The sequence below is a fragment of the Hemitrygon akajei genome, chromosome 8 (assembly GCF_048418815.1).
Source record: "Hemitrygon akajei chromosome 8, sHemAka1.3, whole genome shotgun sequence".
Taxonomy (NCBI): domain Eukaryota; kingdom Metazoa; phylum Chordata; class Chondrichthyes; order Myliobatiformes; family Dasyatidae; genus Hemitrygon; species Hemitrygon akajei.
This window is the reverse complement of record NC_133131.1, coordinates 161,431,344-161,455,457: the sequence shown is the minus strand read 5'-3', so window position 1 is coordinate 161,455,457 and position 24,114 is coordinate 161,431,344. Positions and strand designations below refer to the sequence as shown.

At 41.2% G+C, this 24,114-nt stretch overlaps 1 protein-coding gene across 10 annotated transcripts in view; it reads right to left on the bottom strand.

Moving 5' to 3' along the window:
• The window catches only part of kmt2ca (lysine (K)-specific methyltransferase 2Ca), a 469,037-nt gene that overhangs the window by 267,794 nt on the left and 177,129 nt on the right, over nucleotides 1–24,114 (bottom strand). The window lies entirely within an intron of this gene.

The following is a 24,114-nucleotide window of genomic DNA, read 5'->3' as shown; positions in this document are numbered from 1 at the left end:
ATCCCAAACAAAAATGAAAGATAAATACACAAATACTGTTGAGAGATTGTTTCCGGTTGCAGGGTTTTAATTCTGTTCTTTCTGCCCAGTGCTCATGTGTGTAGCTGCCCCACCACGCACTACACAGTGTACTTCAGTGGTCCCCAACCACCGGGCCGCGAGGAAACGATATGATTTGGCGATACGAGTTGGCTGCACCTTTCCTCATTCCGTCATGCACACTGTTGAACTTGTACGCACGCAAGGTCATCAGTCGCCTAAACGCAGTGATACCCTCGCGCCAGAGATCACTGGTTGGCCTCGCACGGCCGGCGAGAAGTGCCATTGCTACTGGCCTGGAGAGCAGACAGATGGGCGCCGTCTCTGAACCTGTTTACCACACAGAATGTCTGTGGGGAACCCGGTGCTAAAACACAGTATTCGCAGACGACCTAATTCGGGCTCAGAGATTCATGAGTCGCAGAGCAGCTACCTCGCTGCGATCTACTGAAAGTCATCCCTCCAGCCAAACTTTTGTCGGCCAATAGATCCTACAAGGGGGAGGCGGGCGTGCACCCTGTCGCACTCCTCACTTGGTCGGTCACTCTCTCCAGACTGTGACCGCCGCGGCCCCGGTACGGGGTCCTCCTGCCCTTACCTTGTCTGCTCACCCCACCCATAACCAGCCGCACCTGGCCAAGGCGTCTGGCAGCGGGCAGGAGGCTGGAGTTCGGGCCCAGAGGCTGTCTAATGAGGCAATGAAGCCCTCAAAACTGCTTTGGTACCTTGAGTCCAAGCACCCTGCACTTAAAGACAAACCCGTTGAGTTTTTTCAGCGGAAAAAACGTGAGCAAGTGGGACAGAAGCTAAGTGCTGAGAGCCACGTAAACTAAATTGCAGAATAGACTGGACATAAGGAACCTGCTTCGAGTATCGCTGTATTCGGTCGTGTTTAACCACCCCCCACCCCCCGTCGGCCGGTCCGCAAGAATATTGTCAATATTAAACCGGTCCGCGGTGCAAAAAAGGGTGGTGACCCCTGGTGTACATACAGTATTTCTACTTCCGGGTTGCCGGGTTTTACTTCCGGTCTTTTCTGCCCAGTGCACATGCATGTGACTAACCAATTTAGTAGGTCGATCTTGTCTTACACTAAGGCTGAGGTAGGGGATCTTGGGCTTAAAAAAGTTGGTGACCACTATTATAGACGGTGGCATCTTTTCTTTCCAGCAATCTTATTAAGAGTCACCAAGTTAACCTTGATCAATGTTATGCCAAAAACAAGTGATAGTGCACTGAAGTATCACAATTAGATTTTACAGCGATTAACTTTATTAACTAGTAAATTTTACATTATATAGTTGGAAGAGTTGCATCAAGTAAAGAACTATTCCTCTGTCAAAAACAGAAATGTGTCTTTAAAAGCAATAATCTAATAAGCGAACACTCTCACCTAATTTATACATTGTTTCAAATGGGGAATTTTACTGGTCTGAAAGAGGTAGAAGATTTGTCAAAACAATGATTTTCTTCCTACAAAGGACATATTATTTTACAATGGAACAAAGTAGCTAGTTTGATGTGAGATGGGCACTAGCAAATCTCTCAAAACCAATCAACCAATCAGTACTGCTCCATTACCGAAATCATTGCTGATCATTCACTTGTCTGTTTTCACTGACTTCCCCAGCTCCATAACATCTGTCATTAAATATATCTATTTTTGTATATATTTCATCAACTGGGCTAGTGCTTTGAAGTAGAGGATCTACAGATTAACCATCAAGAAGGTGAAGAAATTTTTCCTGATCTCTAAATGGCATACCCTGTTTTCTGAAGCTGTGATCCCTTATTCTGGACTCTTCCGTCATTAGAAAAATCGTTCTAGTACAATGGGATTTCAGTTATTTGGGACACACCAGGACCAGTATATTTTATCCCAATTAAGCAGCTGCCCTAATTAGCTGAAGTTTCATGGAAATAGTTAAAAAGGTATAAAAATGCAAACTACTGTTTAACTAAGTAACAAATTATGCATTTAAATGAAATCCAAAACAAATCAGAACATTACCATTACTACTATAGTACTATAAAACTGTGCAGTGGTTCCTAATAGTTATCGACAGAAGAATTCAGTGTATGCAGTCATGTTGTTTTGATTGACTGTAAAAGAATAAAATCAGCACAGACACCCTGTGCAGCTAATGGACTACCTTCATATAATGATTTCAATGACTGCATCTTCCAAATCTTAATTTTCATTGTAACATTCAAGATAATTGTCGATACCTTCAAATTCTTTGTGGTTCCTAACCTGAAGTAGTAAAATAGTTCCATTTTCACTCCCGATTATTTCTGGCGTCTCCAAGCCTGAATACTTCAAACCGCAGTGAGGAAAGTAGTTCTGAATTGTCCTGTTGCTTAATTCTCACCAACTATCAGTGACTTAAAGCACTGCGTTTTGAACACAAATACACACAACTGATGCCATTTAAGAACTATTCACTAAGCACAAGTGCTCGTGACTGACGCAAATTCAAAACTGTCCAGCTAGTGTCCTGTCCCAATTAAATGGCATAGTGTCCCAAATAAACAAAGAGATTCCCGACTGTTTTCGATTAGTTTTTCTTCTTTATGAGTTGTCCCAAATAAGCAGCTGTCCCAATTAACGAAAATCCACTGTGTTTGGGTTATTGAATCTTGTTAAAACTTTATGGGTTTCTGAGATCCCTTCTCATTTATATTCCATATATAAAGGTCTCCCATTCTTAATCGATCTTCGTATGACATCCCAGGTAACAGTCTAGTTAACCTTCAATGCATTTCCTCCATGGCAGCTACATTCCTCTTCAAATCAGATGATAAATTGCACAGAAAACTCCAGCTGGGATCTCACCAGACTCTCTTGCAATGAAAACCAGCATTTGCCTTCCTTGCCTGCTCTTGTTGACTAGTGTACAAAGGCACCCTGGTCTCATTGCATCTTCCCTTTGCAAATCTATTATTTAGATACTAATCCATTTATTTTGGAACCAAGGTTAATAACTTGATATTTATCTCTATTAGACTGCACCTAGCAAGCATTTACCACTCACCCAATTTGTCTTTATCACACTGGACAATCTAATCACCCTCTTCACAGACCACACAACTCACCTTCAGAACAAGCCAAAAGTACACAAGTTATAATAGCCATTTTCAGTTAAATACTGGAAGGCATCTTAAAACAGAAAAATTAAACTTCAAAATCAGGATCAGGTTTAATATCACTAGCATATACCATGAAATTTGTTGTTTTGCGGCAGCAGTACATCGCAATACTGGATAATAAAAACTATAAATTACAATCAGTAGTATAAATAAAAAAGAAAATTAATTAAATGAGTAGTGCAAAAAGAGACAGGAAAAACTGGCACTGTTCATAGGTTCACTGTCCATTCAGAAATCTGATGGTGGATGGGATGAGGCTGTTCCAGAAACACTGAGTATGTGTCTTCAGGCTCCTGTACCTCCTCCTTGATGGTAGCAACAAGAAGAGGACATGTCCTAGGTGATGGGGGTCCTTAATGATGTTGTCACCTTTTTGAGGCATCGTATTTTGAAGGTGTCCTAGATGCTGGGGAGACTTGTTCCCATGATTGAGTTGACTGAGTTTACAATATTCTGCAGCTTTTTCTGATCCTGTACAATAGCCCCTCCATACCAGACAGTGATGCAACCAGTTAGAATGCTCTCCACAGTATATCTGTAGAAGCTTGCACGTGACAATTTGGTGACAATTCTCCACAAACTTCTAATGAAATATAGCTGCTGTGCCTTCTTTGTAATTGCAACAATATATTGGGTCCAGGATAAATCCTCAGAAATAATGATACCCATGAACTTGAAACTGCTCACCCATTCCACTGCTGATCTCTTGATGAGGATTGTTGAGCATTCCCTCAACGTAACCTTCATCAAATCCACAATCAATTCCTTGGTCTTATTAATGTTGAGTGCAAGGTTGTTGTTGCGACACCACTCAACCAGCTGATCTATTTCGCTCCTGTATGTTTCCCTATCACCATCTGCAATTCTGCCAACACTAGTTGTATTGCTAGCAAACTGAAATGGTACTTGATCTGTGCCTAGCCACAGAATCGTAGGTGCAGAGAGAGTAGAGCAGTGGGCTAAGCAGGCATCCTTAGGATGCAGTGATGAATACAGCGAGGAGATGTTGCACCAACTCTGGTCACCTGGTGAGGAAGTCAAGGATCCAGTTGCAGAAGTGGGGTACAGAGGCCCAGGGTTTGAAACTTGTTGATTGTGTTGAACGCTGAATTATAGTCAGTAAACAGTAGCCTGATGTGGGTATTACTATTGTCCAGGTGATCCAAAGTCCAGTGGAGAGCCAGTGAACTACATCCACTGTAGACCTATTGTGACAATGGACAAAATTGTGGCAGGTTCAGGTCTTTACTTAGGCAGGAATTGATTCGAGCCATGACAAAACACTTCCATCACAGTATGAAGTACACACACTCATCCACAGAAGTCTTGATGAAGTTGGTGCCAACTGTGGCATATTCATTCAAACTCAAAGATGAATCCCCGAATATTATCCAGTCCACTGACTCAAAGCAGTACTGTAAGCCTCCCTTGACCATACCTTTTTACTTTGATACAATTCTGGAAATTCAACATAGACTCAAACTACTCAAGACTCTATATTCAAAATGCATTGTTGATCACAGAATGCTTTCAAGCAAACTTAATGACATTCTTAAAGCACTACAGCAAATTAGTGGAAACACTTGCTTTGTATCTTAATCTCATTTTCATTTTTCTAACTAGATCCTTGATCTTTCATATCTATCTCAGCCCACAGCTTTATAATTTAGTTACAATCTACATTTTAACTTTTTCCTACCTTACTTTCATTATTACCAATATCAGTCTTCCTCCACTCTTACTTTTCTTCCTAAGCATTCTTTCCCTCTTAAGAAAACTTTTTTAAAAGCAAATCCGTCCATTTGTGAATTCTTTCTAATTGACAATTCAATGCATAGTAATTTTTTTAAACAATTATAAGTAGGGATGCTTCGTGATGATTGATGGGTAGCCAAGCAGCAACCATACCACATCAGTGCCAAGCAATAACAATGTCCAACAACAGAAAATCCAATTGTCGTTCGCTGATATTCAACAGCAGCACCATCACAGAACCCCAAACTAATTGATATTCTCAGGGTTAACATTGGCCATAAACTAAACTGCAATAAACATATACATAATGTGTCTCCAAGAGCACAGACCAGAGGCTAAGAATACTGCAGCAAATAACTTAGTTTTTAAATATATGTTCACCATCTACAAGACTTAAACCAGGAGTGCGATGAAATGCTCTTCACTTGCCGAGCTGAATGCAACTACAACTACACTCAAGGAGCCCATCACTATATAGGACATAGCATCACTCCCCTCAGCCCCAATAGACACCATATCCACAATTCACTCACTCCACCACCAATGAACCATGGCAGAAATTTGTACCATCTACAAGATACAGTAGAGCAACAAGACAATCAGTATAGGAGTTGGGACATTATGATGCAGTTGCAAAAGACATTACTGAGACTAGTTATAGGAATGGTGCCAAAAGACTGCAAAGAAAACTTGAGAATGTTGCTAGGACTCAACTGCCTTGAGTTATAGTCAAAGCTTGGGCAAGCAAGGAATTTATTCCTTTCAGCGCTAGAGACTGAGGGGGTCAGATTATTATATAGTAAGTACTGCATATTGAAAGAAGTTAACAGATTCTTGAATAGTAATGGTGTCAAAGGTTACGGGTAGAAGGCAGGAGAATGGAGGTTAAGATGGATAATAAATTAGCCATGATTGAGTGGCAGAGCAGATTCAATACACCATATGGCCTAACTCTGCTTAGAAGGCATTGGAGCAGAATACAGCTCTACTCTCAGCATTCACCATGTAACCTGTGATGCTGTGTCCAGTCAAAAACTTATTGAGCTCTGCCTTAAATAAAACCAATGACCTGGCCTTCACAGTTGTCCTTGGTAATAAATTCCACAAATTCAACACCCACTGGCTAACGAAGTTTCTCCACGTCTGTTTTAAATGGAAGCTCCTCTATCCTGACACTATGACCTCTTGTCCGGGACTCCTCGACCATGGGGAACATCCTTTCCACATCTACTCTGTGTAGGCCTTTCAATATTCTAAAGGTTTCAATGAGATCCCCTCATCATCCTTCCAAATTCCAGCAAGTACATGCTCAGACCCATCAAACATTCCTCATTATAACCCTTTCATTCATGGAATCATCCTTGAGAACCTCCTCTAAACCCTCTCCAATGCCAGCACAACATGGTTTCTTAGATAAGGAGCCCAAAACTGTTCACAATACACAAGGTGAGGCTTCACCAATGCCTTATAAAGCCTCAGTATCACATCCCTGCTCTTGTATTCTAGACCTCTTGAAATTAATGCTAACATTGCAGTTGTCTTCCTCACCACCAACTCTACCTGCCAGTTAACCTTTAGCACTCCCAAGTCCCTTTGCATCTCAGATTTTTGGATTTTCTCCCAGCTTAGAAAATAGTCTACACATTTATTTCTACTATCAAAGTGCATGACCATGCATTTTCCAACACTGTATTTCATTTGTCACTCTCTTGTCCATTCACCCCCAGTCTAGCTAAGTCCTTCTGCTACCAATCAGTCCATCTCCTACCAATCAGCCAATGCTCACGCCAGTAACTTTCTTGTAATACCTTGGACTCTTAACTTGGTAAGCAGCTTCATGTGCGGCACTTTGTCAAAGGCCGCCTTAAAGTCCAAATATACAACATCCACTGCATCCCTTTTATCTATCCTACTTGTAATCTCCTCAAAGAATTCCAACAGGTTCATCAGGCAAGATTTTCCCTCAAGGAAACCATGCTGACTTTGTCCTACCTTGTCCTGTGTCACCAAGCGCTCCATAGCCTCATCCTTAACAACTGACTCCAACATCTTCCCAGCCCACTGGTCTATAATTTCCTTCCTGCTGCCTTCCTCCATTCTTAAAGAGTGGTGATATTTGCAATTTTCCAGTCCTCTGGCACTATGCCAGGCCCAATGATTTTTGAAAGATCATTATTAATACCTCCACAATCTCTACTGCAGTTCATCTGGTCTGGGTGACTCATTTCCCCTTGGGTCTTTCAGCTTTTTGAGCACCTTCTCCCTTGTTATAGTAACAGCACTCACTTCTCTTCCCTTGCACCCTTTAACATCTGGCACACTGCTAGTATCTTCCACAGTGAAGATAATTGCAAAAAACTCACTCAGTTCATCTACCATCTCCTTGTCTCCCGTTATCACTTCTCAGGCCTCATTTTCTAGCAATTCAATATCCACTCTTATCTCTCTTTTATTTTTTACATACTTGAAAAAGCTTTTACTGTCCATATTGGTATTGTTTGCTATATTGCTTTCATATTTCATTTTTCCCTCCTAATGATTATTTTACTTGCTCTCTATAGGGTTTTTTAAAACATACCAATCCTCTGTCTTCCCACAAATTTCTGCTTTGTTGTATGCCCTCTCTTTTGCTTTTACATTAGCTTTGACTTCCCTTGTCAGCCAGGGTTGTACTATTTTGCCATCTGAATATTTCTTCATATTTGGGACACATTATTCTGCATCTTCCTCATTGCTGCTCTTCTGTCATCACTGCCAGCATCTCCTTCCAATATACTTTGGCTGACTCCTCTCTCATACCACTGTAACTTCCTTTACTCCACTGAAATACTGCTATGTCGCACTGTATTTTCTCCTTATCAAGTTTCAAGTTGAACCCAATCTTAGGAGGGATGATGGCGCCTAATGACAACTCCCTTGCTTGCATCTTCAGAAACAGCTCTATTTCAACCTTTAAAATCTTTGTTTTTCCCTTTCAGGGTTCTTTTGAAGATCCTGACCTGGGGTCAAACGCAGGCGTTCTTTGTGTAAATGGGGGTCCTCGGGGTTCCACAACTGGCTGCTATTTGATATGCCAAGGGTTTGGCATGAGAATCTCAATCATGTTCAGAAGTCTAAGATCTCAGGGCTTTGGAGACGGGCGGATCTAGGGCTGGTCTCATGGCAGGAGATCCGTATGTCGTCCGGGAGGCTGGAAAATATTTTGGTCTTAGTGATTTTTGGACACAGCTCAAAAAAAGCGATGGAAAGGACTCTTAAGATCGTAAACCAGCAGGTTGTTGTTACGTGTCCCATTCGCTGTGAAAATGGAGGACACCTCCCTCTCCCTTGCCAGGGAGAGAGAGAAAACCTGTGTTTGTCAAATTTCGGATGAAATGCAAAGCTTTTGAGGTAACTTTGGTCTGTGTCTTTGCTATTGCTTAGCACAAGCTTGGGCTCGGTGATGGTACTGATGAGCATTCTTTTTTGCTGGTGGGGGGGGAATCGTACTCGCTGCCACTTACGCATGGGGGGGACTTTGGGGTTCTCACTTTTAACCATCCCTCATTCTTTGGTGCACTTCTCTGTTTTCATGGATGTTTGCAAAGAAAAAGTATTTCAAGATGTATACTGTATACATTTCTCTGACATTAAATCTGACTTTTGAACCTTTGAATCATATTGTGATTAAGGGTTCTTTTTCCTTAAGCTCCCTAATCACCTCCAGTTCATTACAACTGAATCCCTAGTAGGCTTAACTGCTCTGAAAAGCTACCTCATAGGCATTCAACAAACTCACTCTCTTGAGATCCATTACTAACCTGATTTTCCCAATTGACCTGCATGTTGAAATCTCCCATGACTATCATAACACTGCCCTTTTGTCACACCTTTTCTATGTCCTGTTGTAATCTGTAGTCCACATCCCAGCTATTGTTGGGAGGCCTGTATATAACTTCCATCAGGGTCCTTTTACCCTTGCAGTTTCTTAACTCAAACAAAAAGATTCAACATCTTCTGCTCTTATGTCACATCTTTCTACTGATTTGATGTCATTCTTTACCAGCACAGCCACGCCACCCCTCTGCCTACCTTCCTAACCCTCCAATGCAATTTGTAACCTTGAACAATTAGCCCAACAACAACCATCCTTCAGCCATGATTCAGTGATGACCACATTATACCTGACAATCTGTAATATTGCAACAAGATCGTCCACATTATCTCTTAAACTTAGTGTAGTGAGATACAACATTTTGAGTACTGTATTTGTTACCCTTTTTGATTCTGCATCCCAAATGCAGTGATATCACCCTGCTGGCTGCAATTATGTCCCGTCATCTGCCTGCCCTTCCTGACGGTCTGACTGCACGCTAGCTTTGCCTGTTTTTAAAAAACCATCCGTCCTATCCTGAGTCACTTCACCCTGGTTCCCAACCCCTCATGACAGCTATTACTGCCTATGCCACACGACAGTGAGTATAGGCATAGAGTGAGGTGGAGGATAAATGCATGGCTGAGGGATTGGAGTAGGGGACAGGGAATCAGACTTCTGGATCATTGGGTCCTCTTCTGGAGTGGGAGTGATGTGTAGAAAAAGGACAGATTGCGCTTGAATCCGAGGGGGACCAACATCCGGGCAGGGAGGTTTGCTAAGGCTATTGGTAAGAGTTTAAACTAAAATCACTGGGGGTGGGAACCCAACTGAAGAGACGAAGGAAGGGGCAGTTGGGTCACAAATCAAGAAAGCTTGTAGACAGTGTAAGAGGGAGGATAGGCAGGTGATAAGAGAAGGGATACGATCACACTGATGGTTTGAGATGTGTCTATTTTAATGCAAGGAGTATAATAAACAAAGTGGATGAGTTTAGAGCATGGATCAGTACTTGTTGCTATGATGTTGTGGCCATTGCAGAGACTTCGATGGCTCAATGGCAGGAATGGTCATTTCGAGTGCCAGGCTTTAGATGTTTTCAAAAGACAGGGAGGGAGGCAAAAGAGGTGGGGGCGTGGCACTGCTGATTGCAGATAGTGCAGAAAAGGAGGAAGTCATGCAGGGATTGTCTACAGAGTCTCTGTGGGTGGAAGTTACAAAAAGGAGGGGTCAATAACTCTACTGAGTGTTTTTTATATACCTCCCAATAGTACAGGGACATCGAGGAGCAGATAGGAAGACAGATTCTGGAAAGGTGTAATAATAACAGGGTTGTCGTGGTGGGAGATTTTAATTTCCCCAATATTGATTGCGATCTCCCTAGAGTGAGAGTTTTAAGATGGGGTGCTGTTTGTTAGGTGTGTTCAGGAAGGTTTCTTAACACAATATGTAGATAAGCCTACAAAAGGAGATGCTGTACTTGATCTGGTATTGGGAAATGAATTTGGTCAGGTGTTAGATCTCTCAGTGGGAGAGCATTTTGGAGATAGTGATCACAATTCTATCTCCTTTACCATAGCATTGGAGAGGGATAGGGACAGACCAGTTAGGTAAGCATTTAATTGGAGTAGGGGGAAATATGAAGCTATCAGGCAGGAACTTGGAAGCATAAATTGGGAACCGATGTTCTCAGGGAAGTGTATAGCAGAAATGTGGCAAATGTTCAGGGGATATTTGTGTGGTGTTCTGCATAGGTACGCTCCAATGAGACAAGGAAAGGATGGTAGGGTACAGGAACCATGGTATACAAAGGCTATTGAAAATCTAGTCAAGAAGAAAAGTTTACGAAAGGTTTAAAAAACTCAGTAATGATAAAGATCTGGAAAATTATAACGCTAACAGGAAGGAGCTTAAGAATGAAACTAGGAGAGCCACAGGGGCCATGGGAAAGCTCCAAGGCATTCTACAAGTATGTGAAGAGCAAGAGGATAAGACATGAGAGAATAGAACCAATCAAGTGTGCCAGTGGGAAAAGTGTGTATGGAACCAGAAGAGATAGTGTAGGTACTAAATAAATACTTTGCTTCAGTATTCACTACGGAAAAAGGCAATAGCGATTGTAGGGATGACTTACAATGGACTGAAAAGCTTGTACGTATAGACATTGAGGACAAGGATGTGCTGGAGCTTTTGGAAAGCATCAAGTTGGATGTCACCGGGATCAAATATACCCCAGGCTACTATGGGAGGCAAGGAAGGAGACTGCTGAACCTCTGGCAATTATCTTTGCATCATCAATGGGGACGGGAGAGGTTCCAGAGATTTGGAGGGTTGTTTTTACGTAGTTTTTTGTACTGTTTCATGTAGCAACATGGTCCTGAAAAATGCTGTCTTCTTCTTACTGTGTACTGTACCAGCAGTTACGGTCAAAATGACAATAAAAAGTGACTTGACTGGACTTGATTTGACTTGAGATGTTGTTCCCTTATTTAAGAAAGTGAGTCTTAATTCAGTGGTTGGTAAGTTGATGGAGAAGATCCTGAGAGGCAGGATTTATGAACATTTGGAGAGGTATAATATGATTAGGAATAGTCAGCATGGCTTTGTCAAAGGCATGACAATCAGGTCTTACGAGCCTGATTGAATTTTTTGAGGATGTGACTAAACACGTTAATGTGGAGCAGTAGATGTAGTATACATGGATTTCAGCAAGGCATTTGATAAGGTACCCCAATTCAAGGCTTATTGAAAAAGTAAGGAGACATGGGATCCAAGGGGACCTTGCTTTGTGGATCCAGAATTGGCTTGCTTGCAGAAGGCAAAGAGTAGTTGTAGATGGGTCAGATTTTACATGGAGCTTGATGACCAGTGGTGTGCCTCAGGGATCTGTTCTAGGACCCCTTCTCTTTGTGATTTTTATAAATGACCTGGATGAGGAAGTGGAGGGATGGGTTAGTAAATTTGCTGATGACATAAAGGTTGGGGGTGTTGTGGATAGTGTGGCGGGCTGTCAGAGGTTACAGTGGAACATCAATGGAATGCAAATCTGGGCTGAGAAGTGGCAGATGGAGTTCAACCCAGATAAGTGTGAGGTGGTTCATTTTGGTAGGTCAAATATGATGGCAGAATATGACATTAATGGTAAGACTCTTGGCAGTCTTTTAAGAGGCTCCTGGTTAGGTACATGAAGCTTAGAAAAATCGAGGGCTATGGATAACCCTAGGTAATTTCTAAAGTAAGTACATGTTTGGCACAGCATTGTGGGCCGAAGGGCCTGAATTGTGCTGTAGGTTTTCTACATTTCTATGAAAGAATGAACACGCACAGTCTCTCTCCCAGGGAAAGGGCATCATAAACTAGTTTAAAATGAGAGGGGAACAGGGAAGTTTCAGAGGTGAATGCGACTAGCTTACATTGGATGTACATTGCAACCATTGAGACAAGACTGCAGATGCTGGTACAAGGAGCAACAAACAATCTGCTGGAGGAACTCAGTGGATCAAGCAGCATTTATTGGAGGAAAGGACTTGGTGATGTTTTCAGTTCAAATCCTGCATGAGGACAGGGCATCCATTTCACACAATGGCCATCTTGTCCTTCTGGCTGCATGTGATTTCAAATCATCTTTCCATCCCCAAATTCATCTGGCTGCATTCAGCATTCTCCACTAAAACAGGTCAAAGTAGTGCACCACCTCATAGTTCTGCCTGGATAGTCTATAACCCAAAGATATGAACAATCAACATTTCCAAAAAGATATATAATTTATTTAATTTCAGTAGTCTAAATTTACCAAATACTCTTGCGATGCCTTTCCTATTCTCCATAGCTTAGTGCATAATAAACCATTTTGGTTATCTCTTCCAATCCTACAAGACCAGATTATTTTATATCTCAGCAAAACAAGTCATCTCTCAGTTCAAGCTGACTGCTTTTCTCCAACACTATTCTTAACCTAATATCAGAACATTAATTTTACAGTATGGCTAGGAACGATCAATTGCAGAACCAACGTATTGATTTGCAATCAGAGCAGTCATACTATATAAGGTTTGTGCACAACTCACATTCACAGTCTCAATAGTTGCCATTGCATGAAATTATGTACAATTTTACTAAAATATAATTCATACTACATACTTAATGCATGAAACTGGTGACTCATAATAGAAAACTTGTAAAATTTATCTAATTTATTCATGTCACTCTTTAATGAATTGCTGCAGCTGTGACACTCACCAAATCTGCAACAGGATAATGAAATTCAAAGTCCTCAAATATTTACTATTAATTAGTGGATCTCCCTTGTGTTGCCCATGACGACTCAAAAGGACTGGCTGTTTTGTAACCAGTCAACTACAAGCCCAGACTAATATTCCAAAGTATGCATCTTAGAAATTATAATTTAATTTTGAATATTGGGAATAAGCTATTATAAGAGTCATTTGAGAGCTCCAATAGGCATTGTTACTAGGTGAAATTAGGCATATTTCTAAATAAAGTAATATGCAGGTAGAAGCTAAGCTCAGGGTTGAATAAAATATTGTTATTCAAAAACTCATTTTATTAGGTCCACTTGTACACTTCCTTGTTCATGTAAATATCTAATCAGCCAATCATGTGACTGCAACTCAATGCATAAGAGCATGCAAACATGGTTGAGAGGTTCAGTTGTAGTTCAGACAAAATATCAGAATGGAGAAGAATAGTGATCCAAGAGACTTTGACAATGGAATGATTGTTGGTGCCAGACAGGGTGGTTTGAGTTATCTCAGAAACGGCTGATCTCTTGGGATTTTCACGCATAGCAGTCTCTAAAGTAGGGGTTCCCAACCTGGGATCCATGGACCCTTTAGTTAATGGCATTAAAAAAATATTTGGAATTGCTCAACCGTAACTGCCTTCATAGGGAGGTCCTGAATAGCTACTTTCTGTGTTGAAAGAGTCTCCTGCTTAGTAGGGAATTCCAAAATAACTCAGTGGAATTCCAAAATAAGTCGGGGAACTGTGACAATGGAAACCGTGGAGCGGTAGCACGTTAAGCAGTTTGGTATGTCGTTAAAAGATGCAATTCACTTAAGAATGCCAGCACACTCAGACTCAGCAACTTTTACAGCCTAGCATAACGTGTTCTTGTATTTTTTTAATCTGCATTTTTTGCAATTGCAAAACCCTGCTGAACATTAAGAACTTGAAGTACTGTAGGTCTGAGCCATCAGCGAGTTGGTTATTGGCAGAGAAATTGATGGACCTAGACTTGATGCAGATCATGCTGCTGCCTGCATCAGAGAGGCATCAGAGTCGTCGGTGCGTGAAGGTGTTATGCACTCTAACAGGAAGTGATCATCTTAGTTGCTTTTCTTGTGATCGCAAGACCATGTTAATGTAGAATGCTGCAAGACCAATTCACTGGTTTATTGGCATACAAGAGGAGAGCTCCATGGTTTAGTTGTAGTAAGCCACTGTGTTGCCCATTCACAGCCACCCACAAGACAGAGTGACTGCATTCCCAGAGTGCCAGAGGCAATGTGACATGGTGTGCAAGCTAAAGTCAGTGCCACACCCCAGTGATAACTCAGCAGAATATAAACCATATTGTGTTTGACTGCAGACTAGTGCAACATTTATGCACTCTTGCACTTGATTATATTTTTAGTATGACTTATTTTAATGCTATCTGATAAGTGTTATATGTGCTTTGTGCTGTATATGACTATTGGTACTGTGTTTTGTAACTTGGTCCCGGAGTAACGCTGTTTCGTTTGGCTGCGTTCACAGGCATTCATGTATAGTTGAATGACAACTGAACTTGAAATCCATGAATGCGGCTGTGTCAGGTTTATCACTTCAGCTATTATACTGAGAGATCTATAGGATAGCTCACTCAATTTTAGTGCAAGGCTCCAGATATTAATGAGGAATTTGTGAGACTTATTGGGCTTTGTCAAGGTATGGTATCAAGGTCGATTGCAAATGATTTGTTCAATTTTAGCCTATCTGCTGATTTTTGTAGTGGTCTATCAGAACTGGCTGGCTTAGTGGACAATGTCAGTGAACAAATAATTACTCATGTTGCTTTTGAGAGAGCTATATCTGACACACAGGACAAGGAATGGTTATAAGTTTCTCTAAAATAATAAAACATTTCTTTCAGAAATATAGTAGATTGCTGATTCGTTATATTGCAGATTTTTAAATAATAAACTGAATTTAAATTACACAGGTAGTAGCACTTGAAATCATATCTGTAGATTATTCATGTTGGCCTTTAGTACCAGAGACCAACATTCTCAGTATTCGAAATCAAAGCGAGAGGTAGGGAACAGAGAATTCCTAATTCTATTTTCATGCTTATCACCCTATTCCTTAACTGCACACCTCCCACTATCATTCCTGGCCACCCTAACAATAAATCATGTCCACATTCTCAGTTATCTTGTGATTCACCTCCCTCTGCAACTGGATCCTAGACTTCCTAACTGGGAGACCTCAGTCAGTCCGGATCGGGAGCAGCATCTCCAACACCATCACACTGAGCACGGGGGCCCCCCAGGGCTGTGTGCTCAGTCCACTGCTGTCCACTTTGCTGATCCACAACTGTGCTGCAACACACAGCTCGAACCACATCATCAAAGAGGAGGAATCACACCTCAAAGTTAGCATGGTTTCTGTAAAGAGAAATCTTCCCTGATAAATCTGTTAAGAGTTCTTCAAAGAAGTAACCAGCAGGGTGGACAAAGAAGCGGCAGTGGATGTCATTTATTTGGATTTTCAGAGGGCTTTTGATAAGGCGCCTCATATGCAGCTGCTTAACAAGATAAAATCCTAAGGCGTTACAGGACCTATACTGGCATGGACAGAGGAATGGCTGACAGGCAGGAGGCAGCGCATGAGAATAAAGGGGACCTTTTCTGGTTGGCTGCCAGTGACTAGTGGTGTTCCTCAGAGGTCAGTATTGGGACCACTACTTCTCACATTGTTTGTCAGTGATTTTTTAGTGAATTTGATGGCTTTATGGCAAGTTTGCAGATGATATGAAGATAGGTGGAGGGGTAAGTAGTGCTGAGGAAGCAATGAGATTGCAACAGGACTTAGACAAATTGGTAGAAAGGGCAAAAAAGTGGCAGATTGAATACAGCATTGGGAAATGTATGATAATGCATTTCAGTAAAAGGAACAATAGTGCGGACTATTATCTAAATGGGGCAAAAATTCAAACATCAGAGGTGCCAAGAGATATAGGAGTCTTCATGCAAGACTCTCAGAAGGTTAACTTACAGGCTGAGTCTGTGGTAAAGGCAGCAAATGCATTGTTGGTAAGGGGAATCAAATATTTTTAAAAAAGAGATAATGCTGAGCCTTGTAAGACACTAATCAGGCTGCACTTGGAGTACTGTCAACAATTTTAGGTCCCTTGTATCAGCATTGGAACTGTCATTGGAACATGTCCAGAGGAGGTTCACAAGGATGATTCCTGGAATGAAGGGGTTAACATATGAAGAGCGTCTGGCAGCTTTGGGCCTGTACTCACTGGAATTTAGAAGAATGCAGGGGATGTTATTGAAACCTACCGAATGCTGAAAGGACTATATAGGGTGGACATGGAGAGGATGTTTCCTGTGGTGGCTGTATCCAGAACTAGAGGGCACAGCCTCACAACTTTTACAACAGATCTGAGGAGGAATTCTTTTTAAGCCAAAGAGTGGTGAGCACGCAGAATGCTCTGTAACACATTGCAGTAGAGGCCAAGTCCGTGGGTTTATTTTAAGGCGGAAGTTGAAGATTCCTGATTGGTCAGGGCACCAAGGGATATGGTGAGGGGGCAAATATATGGGGTTGAATGGGATCTGGGATCAGCCATGATGAAATGGCAGAGTGGACTCAATAGGCTGAATGGCCTAATATTGATCCTACGTCTTATGGTCTTACCCACAAAAATGTTTTGTTGGCAGAATTAAGGCCAATGGAATAAAAGGATATCAGCATTGGGTTAAGGACAGAGTAAACTATTTTATCCAGATCAAAGGATATCAAGTGGAGCTTTAAATAATTATTCAGGAGTCAATCCTTTATGTTTACAAATAGAGTGTGAGTGTGTGTACACACACACACACACACACACACACACACACACACACACACACACACACGGTAAAACATCAAAATCAAAAGCTTAGACACAGCAAGGAAAGGAAAAAAGTTTAAGAGGACAGCAATGATCTGTCAGAATATGCAGACCACTAGCAGATGGTATTTACTACAAAGCCTCTGGACTTATTAATTTTAGTGAAGAATGAAGAGGGAACTATATAGACTTAATGGCACAGCTCTAAAGACGAAGGAAGTATGTGCATACTTGCATAAATGTAAGACGTGTTGAAAATGTTTGTTAAAGAATATGGGGTCTGGAACTTTATAAACAAATACAAAGGTAAGGAGGTTACATTGAATCTTTATTCAATTCTGATTAAGGCCAAGTTTGAAATTTACAATTCCAGCAAAGGTACTTGAAGTGGGTGCAGATAAGTTAAGTGGGTGCAATGGTTCCTAGGAAGATGGATTTCAGATACAAAGTTAGGCTGGAAAGGCTGGGGTTGTTCTCCTTAGAACAAAGAAAGTGAGAAGATATTCAATAGAAGTTCATAACATCACAATAGGACTAGATACAAATAACAGTCTGCACCCATGAGTAGATGATTCAATGAATAGAAGGTAGGGACAAACTAAAGAGCAAAAGATTCAGGGTGGATGCAAAGAAAACATGTAAGGATAGTGAGTGTCTGGCATTCTGCTTGCAAGAATAGTAGAAACAGTCATCAGGATTTCTAAAGGAAGTCTGGAGGGCTTTGAGCTTTTGGATCGCTGTGATCTTTTCTGGGGCAGGGTTAACACATACAAGGAGGTCAGGTTACACTTGAATGGAAGGGGGACTGATATCATTTGCGTAGTTTTGCTCATGCTCTGCATGTTTAAAATAGTGAGGCACCCAGGTGGGTGCCTGAATGACAGTGCAGCAAGAACAAAAATAGGACAGACAGGTCCAGTGGGAAGAAAAGGGTAGGAAGTAAAAGAGTGCCAATAAATACACACATGAAGTCTCACAAAGCAGACAGATGACCCAAGAGCATCAAACAGTGCACAGGACTATGATACGGCTGAAATCACAGAAACGTGGTTGAAGATGGGAAGTTCAATATCCTGGTGTGTATAGTTTTAAGTGTGGGGGGATCTGCAAAAGAGGATGGGTAGCTGCACTGCTGTTCAGGGAGAGCATTATGGCAGTACTCAGGAGGATCTCCTGAGGGATCAGCAAATGAAGTTAAATGCAAATAAGAGTAACAAGAATGACTTGTTACTTTATGAGATTACATAACATACCTCTCAGTAGCCAGCTGGAACTAGAGAAAGCAGGAAGGTGCAAAAGCAAGAGCGCTACAATAATAAAGTATTTTAATTTACCAAATTATGACTGTGATTTCCTTAGTGTAGGGGGCTTACATGGGGAGGAATTCACAACATCCATTGAACAAGATTTTCTGAAGCAGTATGCAGAGTACTACTGGGGGGCAGGGGGCTGGGTACCATGACTGTACCTTTCAGTTGAATGTAGACAACTCATTAAGGTGTCTGTGGGAGAATACCCTGGAAATAGTGAAGATGAAGTTGGTTAGGTTCTAAACATGGGGGGTGGGGGGGGGGAATTGAATTTTATCATGTAAGATAGGACATGAGAGAAATAGATTGTGACACCTTCAAGGTAAAACAACATTTGATAAGTGGAGGTTTAAAAGCAGGACTTCAGGCATTGCATGTCCTTGCAGAGGTTAAGATGTAAAGAGTAAGTTTAGAAAACTTTGATTGATGAAGGTTTGATCAGAAGAAAAGAATGGAGCAAATATCTATAAGGAAAGTGAAATTAAAATTAAACAAGTCACTTGAGGTTTGTAAGAGATTTAGGAACAAACCTAAAGAAATTAATGACATTGGCAACTTGGATTTAGCAGATAACCAAATATACCAGGAGCAAAAGGGTACTTAAGGAAAGAATAACTTCTCAGGAACCAGAGGGATAATCTAGATTTAATGGTAGATTTAAGATGATGGAGAATTACCTCCAATTTTTTTATCCAGTCAAATATTGCCTTGAGATCAAGATCTTTCTTTTATCTAACAAGTTCAGTCACTTCATACCAAGGTGGTGAGCTCTTGGGAGTGGTGTCTGCAGAATGCTGCACTTCTAAAGAGCAGATGCCTCCTTTGTTTTATACATGAGTCTTTGACTCTTATGAAGGCAACATTTGCAACCACCCTACTTGGGTTACCTGTCCTGCACTTTATGATTGAATATGGCATTGTTCTGCATCATTCATCTGGTCTATTTATAGGATTGCTTAGTTCGTTCAGATATCGCTTCACTGGTTCATACATTTCATCTTGCATTGTGGCCTAAGCAGATTGACATTTCATTTTTTTTAGCACAACCATCCCTACTGGTAACATACTCTCTTACACTTCACATTGAATTAGGGTTGGTCCCATGGTTTAATAGAAATAAATCTGAGGGATCGATCAGACTACGAGTTTACAAATTACAGTGGAATAAATTTGCTCAATTAAGTCAATTTGAGTACTGGCAAAACAGTTAACTGTTATATTCAGCTTTTCCTGCAAGTGTGCACACAAAAATCATATACACACTATAATCTATTTAAAAAACACCTTGTTGAATCCCCCCCCCCACCTTTTTAATGCACTAGGATCTACTTCTGCTATCTCTACAACATTGCTTACATTTAGTCAAAGAGTCACAGAAAACTACAGCACAGAAACAGGCCCTTCAGCCCTAGTTGTGTTGAATCATTTAAACGGTCAACCTGCACCATAACACTCCAGTGCTCCCGTCTATGTATGTATCTAAACTTATCTTAAACATTGAAATCAAGTTGCATACAACACTTGCGCTGGCAGCTCGTTCCACACTTTCACAACCCTAGAAGTGCAGTCCCTTCATGTTCCCCTTAAGCTTTTCACCTTTCACCCTTAACTCATGACCTTTAGTTGTAGTCTCTCTAACCTCAGTGGAAAAAGCCTGCTTGCATTTACCCTTTCTATACCCCTCAATTTTGTATACCTCTAACAAATCTCCAATCTTCTACCCTCCAGGAAATAAATTTTTAACCTATTCAATCTTTCCTTCTAAATCAAGTCCTCCAGTCCCAGAAACACCCTTGTGAATTTTATCTGTACTCGTTCAATCTTACTTACATATTTCTTGTTGGTAGGTGACCAAAACTACACAATTCTCCAAATAAGACAAAGCATCTTATGCAACTTCAACAAAACTTCCCAGAGAAAAAATATGTGGTTTGCTGAATGCCAGAAGAAACATGATAGTCCTTGGGGTAACTGCAAGGTTTGTGTCTGTGCCATCTCCTAGCCCATGCGCTTTTTTTGCCGGGGGGAAGAGGGGGTATTGTTGCCTTGCTGCCGCTTACGTGCAGGAGGGAGAAGCTGGGGGGAGGGGGACTTTGGGATTAGAAACATAGAAAACCTACAGCACAATACAGACCCTTTGGCCCACAAAGCTGTGCCGAACATGTCCTTACCTTAGAACTACCTAGGCTTACCCCAGCCCTCTATTTTTCTAAGCTCCATGTATCTATTCAGGAGTCTCTTAAAAGACCCTATCGTTTCCACCTCTACCACCGCTGCCTACAGCCCTCACCACTCTCTGCATAGAAAACTTGCCCCTGACATCTCCTCTGTACCTACTTCCAAACATCTTAAAACTATGCCCTCTCGTGCTAGCCATTTTAGCCCTGGGAAGAAAAAGCCTTTGACTATCCAAACGATCAATACCTCTCATTTTCTTGTACACCTCTATCAGGTTACTTCACAAACTCCGTTGCTCCGAGGAAAAAAAGCCAAGTTCACTCAACCTATTCTCATAAGGCGTGCTCCCCAATCCAGGCAACGTACTTGTAAATCTCCTCTGCACCCTTTCTATGGTTTCCATGTCCTTCCTGTAGTGAGGCGACCAGATTTGAGCACAATACTCCAAGTGGGGTCTGACCAAGGTCCTATATAGCTGCAACATTACCTCTCAGCAATTAAACTCAATCCCCTGGTTGATGAAAGCCAATGTACTGTATGCCTTCTTAACCAGAGAGCCAAGTTGCGTAGCAGCTTTGAGTGTCCTATGGACTCGGACCCCAAGATCCCTCTGATCCTCCACACTGCCAAGAGTCTTGCCATTAATACTATATTCTGCCATCATATCTGACCTACCAAAACGAACAACCTCACACTTATCTGGGTTGAACTCCATCCCAGTTTTGCATCCTATCGATGTCCTGCTATAACCTCTGACAGCCTTCCACACTATCCCCAACACCCCCAACCTTTTGCAAAGAAAAGGCATTTCAGGATGCATATTGTATACATTTCTTTGACATTAAATTGGACCTTTGAAGTCCTATACTCATTACTTTGATTTATGAAGGTCAATGTGCCAAAAGCTTTCTTTACAACCCTACCTACCTGCGATGCCACTTTCAATGAATTGTGGACCTGTACTCAGATCCCTCTGTCCTACCACTCACTGCGCAAGACCTATATTTAAACTCAGCAGATTCAGATGGGAACTATGCCTGGCTTTACAGATCAACTTGGCATGAAAAAGACTTGCTGAGCCTTTTTGATGGGGCAACCATGGATGTATTTTTGTTATGATATCCCCAGGTAAGATCACACTAGTATCAAAAATAATTAACTGAATTATTAATAGTACAACCTCTCAAAGAAAAAATGCAAAAGTGACATTCAACAAAAGTAACAGCAGCCAACATTTACAGAATTTTTAATTCACTAAGTGCGTAGAGATGCACTGAAGCAGTACAATTAAAATTACCTTTAAGGTTGAGAACCATTTCATTTAGGGTCAAGTTGACAACTTGGTACTTGCAGAAGGGATGAATGAATCATCAGCTTCAATTAACTGCTATTTGCAAAAGGCTATTTTGGAATTAACTGGGGTGATCTCAACTGTGACCTTTCCAGGGAGAAGCAATTAAAATATTAAGCTAATTCATTTCTGTTTGGCGTAAAAATGCAATTTTGGATGTACAGTGTTATCATCAGACTAAACTAGTTGAAAAAACTCAATGCATCTCAGAACTTCAACTGTGCCCATTTCAATTCTTCAACACTGCTAAACCAAATAACTATTGCCAGTTGTTACATAGGATTAAATTTGCATCTCTTCTTTGACCTTCAATTTAGAAATCAAATTTCCACCTCACCCTGTCACCCATGTTGTACTTGGCAAACAATTCCAAAGCCATGAAACACAACTTTAGCACTTCACTTTGGCATTCAGCAGACTAGATCAATTTCTTTTAGGAAGCAGTGCAAAAGGTCAAAATTCATGAAAAAAATTCCAGGTAATGCTTGCTCCTGAAGAATAAAGGCAGAGAATGCAATGAAGCTAAAATTTATGTCAAGAAACCATTTTTTCAGCAAGATTTGAACAATTGCACGGGAATGAAGATGAAATCCTTATACCTCTAAATAAGTAAAGACACCCATGTAATGATTTAATCACAAGAGAAAAGCTGCAGATGCTAGAAATCCAAGCCACACACACAAAATGCTGGAGGAACTCAGCAAGCTAGCAGAATGCTTATCCCCAACAAAAAAAAGTTGTTTTGGGCAGAGACTCTTCATCAGGACCTAATGAAGTGTCTTGGCCTGAAACACGTTGACTGCTCTTTTCTTTGGATGCTGCCTAGCCTGCTGAGTTCCTCTAGCATTTTGTTTGTGTTTGATGTAATGACTCCAGTGCCTTTTCTAATTCCTTGCTTCCATTGACCCTACTGTGATTTATTATATATCCTAGAACATTTGTCCTATAGTCAAAGAGCATATTACAATATATTTTTTTATTTCATTCAAGGCGGGGGGGGGGGGGGGGGGGGGGTGGTAAGCATTCTGCTGACATGACTAATACACTGCACCTCCCCAACTGTCCTTCAGAAGGTGTGATGAGCATCTTCTTGAACTGACACAGACCCTGCGCAGGTAATTCTGAAATGCTATTCGGTTCAAAGGATTTGGAATCAACAATAATTTTTTTTTAAAAACAAATAGGATGATTCAAGAGTTTCAGGTAAACGTAAAATGGTGACCACTTGTCCTTTTTGGCAGCAGAGAGCATGGGCTGGGGATGTGTTGTTGAAGTCTCAAGATATCTGCAGTGGATGATGTAGAACATATAGATTCAAAAAAATGAACATTTAAGGTGGCAAAAAGGAGAGCTCGCCATTCCAGTTTCTGGTTGACTTGCACTTATATTTACACGCACAAGTGCAATGTATTCAGTCTTCGAGCTTGTATTTTGTAAATGGTCAAAGATTTGGCATATCAGGAGATGAATCACTCACCACTAAATATCTAGCCTCTGGCTGCTTCTGTGACTGGTCCAGTTTAAGTCTAGCAACAGGGCTCCCAAAATGTAGACGGGTGGGATTGGTGACTATAATGTCATTGACGTAATCAAGACCTCTCTTGTTAGAGATGGAAACTGCTTAGCTGTATCACTGCCAATGTCACTTGGTACTTATCATCCTATGCCTAACTACTGTCTAGTTGAGAAACTCCAAAAGGAAATAAACATTGTGCCAATCATCTCAGTTTCTGACCTGATGGAAGGAAGACGACTGAGGAACTTGAGCGGCCAGCCAGTACTTCTTTCCCAAGGCAGCAATGCTTAATATGAGAGAGCATAATTTTAAGGTGATTGGAGGAAAGATGGGGGAGGGGTGTCAGAGGTAGGTTTATTATATTTTTATTCTTACACAGAGAATGATAGGTGAGTGGAATGTGAGGTTGTGGTAGGTGCTAATAGGGACATTGAAGAGGCTTGGATACAGTCACAGGAATGAAAGAAAAATGGAGGGTATGGGGAGGGAAGAGTCTTAGAGTAGGTTAAAGGGTAGGCATATCATAGGCCGTACGGGTCTATGTTCAATCCCCTGCTGCTGGAAAGAAAAACAATGGCTAGATGGGAGATGCCAGAGAGTAGTGGTGGATAACTGTTTGTCAGGTTGGAGGCTGGTGACTAGAGGTGTGCCTCAGGGATCTGTATTGGGTCCAATGTTGTTTGTCATATACATTAATGATCTGGATGATGGGGTGGTAAATTGGATTAGTAAGTATGCAGATGATACTAAGGTAGGTGGCGTTGAGGATAATGAAGTAGGTTTTCAAAGCTTGTAGAAAGATTTAGGCCAGTTAGAAGAGTGGGCTGAATGATGGCA